The 2,578-nt window shown below is 62.3% G+C and overlaps 1 protein-coding gene across 5 annotated transcripts in view; it reads left to right on the plus strand.

The window, feature by feature from the left end:
- Positions 1 to 2,578, plus strand: part of CORO7 (coronin 7) — a gene marked incomplete at its 5' end in the record, with an annotated part of 59,578 nt that overhangs the window by 35,476 nt on the left and 21,524 nt on the right.

A 2,578-nucleotide genomic window follows, 5' to 3' on the forward strand; every position in this document is an offset into this window, starting at 1 on the left:
CCCCAGGGAGCCATTTAAGAGCAGCCATTTAAGAGCAGCCGTGGTGCGGTGCACGGTGCCCCCAGAAGTCCCTGAACCTCGCAGGGGTGCCAGCCTGTCCTGGGAGGAGGTCCTCCCACAGGGTACTCCCCCTTCAGGCGCCTGCCGCCTTCACAAGGGCCTTTTGTGCTGGAGCTTGGCCTCCCCTCCCCCACACTGGCTGTCCAGGCAGGTAACATGACCCCCCCAGCCCGGTTCTGTCCCACTGCCCCAGTCTGGAGGAAGGGCCCCCTTATGGAGCTCCCCCTTCCCCAGGTATATGGATTCCTGGAATATAGGGGGTAGAAGGAGTGTGGGTGGTTCCAGGACATACTAGACAAGTCATTGGTGAAGTGGCTGCTGGGGTATTGTGTGCCTCTTGGTGAAGGAGAACTTGTCACCCAGGCTGGGCCCACCTGCACTGTCCCTCTACCAGAGTCCCCTCCAGAAGCTTCCAGCCTGACCCCTCACAGCTAGAGGCCTGACTCAGCCAGTGTCCCTTCCCAGGAGGCCATCCCAGGCAGACCCCAGCTGCCCTGGCTGTGCTAGCCCTGCTGCATGAGCAGCAGGTAACAGAACCCAGCAGCCCCGAGCACCCTGGCCATCTGTAGGGGCTCTGCATCTGATCACCTAAGGCCCTGGGTGCTGCCCACCCGCCCTCCTCCACGGGGCTCGCTCCACCCTCCCTGACTCAGAGGTCTGCGGTGTGGCCTGGCCTCCAGATGTGGGCTGTGAGCAACCCCGCCCACTCCACATCCACGTGGGGGAGCCAGCCTGCCCAGTGGGGCCAGGCCAGGGTCAGAAAGGGAGCGGCAGGCTCCAGGGTGGGTGGGGGCCCTCCACGTGGCACTGTGGCTTCAACGCCCCTTGGGCCTTGTATAAGGTCAGGGTTAAGAGTGCTCACTCCAGGCAGACAGCCTGGGCTCCACGGTATCCAAGCTGTGAGCCAGGAGCAGCAGCCCTCCTCAGCACCTCAGTGTCCCCATCTGTGTCTCTGGGACATTTCAAGCTGCAGGGGAGGATGCAGGTGGAACATGGAGCCATGACTAGGCACACAGCGTACCCGGGGACCAGTGTGTGTTGGGGTACTCCCCGTCCTGCACAGCAGAGGGTCCGGTGTGGGCTCTGGGCTTCCTCTTTGGGCATGTAATTGGCAGTCACCAAAGGGGGAGGGAGGTGGGAGGCCAGCCGGTGGCCATCTGACGGGCAGGCAGGTAGTTTGCTGTGGAACGTACGTCTGAGTCCGGGTAGAGACTGGCTCAGGACTGGGGCACAAGTCCCAGGCTGAGGAGGCTGGCAGAAGCTACCCTGGTTCCACCTCACCCAGCGAGGGGAGACTGAGGCAGGAGTTAGCACCAAGGCTTTGGAAAACCCTGAAGTTTGCCAGGAGTCTGAAGGTTTCAGGGTTCTACTACAGGGGCTCCCAGACCTGAAGGCACTTCAGACGGCCCAGGAAGGAACCCAGAGAGGGCAAGGCTGTGCACAGGGCCTGGAGCAGGGCACAGGAGACAGGCCTGAGCAGAGTTGGCCCAGAGCAGACTCCAGAGCTTGTCTAACCGTCTGCTTCTCACCTACAGAACTGGCATAAGCAGCCCTGCTCCCACTCTCTGGAGGTGGAGTTTTTTTGGTTCTGTTTGTTTGAAATGTCTTTGAGTAAGTTCAGGGGGACATTAAGCCTGTCTAGGGTCTGGGCACGTGCCTGGTGTGTGTGCATGGTGACTTCGATATCTGATCTGAGCAGAGGCAGGAAGGTGAGACCGCTTGCCCTGCAAACGGTGTGGGCAGATTCTGGAGGCAGCCTGGGATTCAGGGGCCTTGGGGAGTGGGCGGGCAGCTGAGGGTCCTTTGCCAGGCCTCTCTCTTGCACCGGGACTCCTCCAGGGCCCAGGAGTCAGGATGGGCTGTCAGGGTCCCACCGAAGCTCCTACTGTGCGGGGTCGAGTCTCTGCGTGTTCCTTAGGTGATGTGGGTCCTATTGGAGCATACAATAAGTGGACCCCTGCCCAACTAAACCCTGCCCTTCTTACAGGGGAGGTGGCACCATGTAGGACAGTCAAGGCCACCACATCAGGAGGGGGTGGGTAGCTATAGATCTGGAAGGGGCTGTGGAGTGAGCTGTCCTTGGCCAGCCCCCTTCAGCATGTGACCTCAGGGAGGGACTCTGAGTAAAGAAGACTAAGGGCATGCGTCATCTCACTCTCAGGGGCACCCCAGCACCCCCACCCAAGTGTGCAACACGCCTGTGAGCACCCACTCACACCTATGCCCAGGGTGGGTGGTGTGGCTTGGGTGGAACCCCAGGGTCAAGGTGATCGCGTCAGCCCTCAGGCTGGCGCACTTTGCTGTCCCTGGGGAGGACAGCCTGGACAGGCAGACCGAGGCCCCCACGCCCACTCCGAGCTGGCCACTGCAGTCTGTGTAGCCCTGCAGCTCCGAGCCTCTGGCTCTCAGCACTGGCCCGCCTGGGCTCTGTGCTGCGGCCAGGCCTGGCAGCAGCCCAGCCCCCGGAGCCTGCCAACACCCCCCCCCCCCGGCAGGCGGGGCTGTGCCGGGGCCCAAG

This window comes from Tupaia chinensis, unplaced genomic scaffold, assembly GCF_000334495.1.
Source record: "Tupaia chinensis unplaced genomic scaffold, TupChi_1.0 Scaffold000042_2, whole genome shotgun sequence".
Classification (NCBI taxonomy): Eukaryota; Metazoa; Chordata; class Mammalia; order Scandentia; family Tupaiidae; genus Tupaia; species Tupaia belangeri.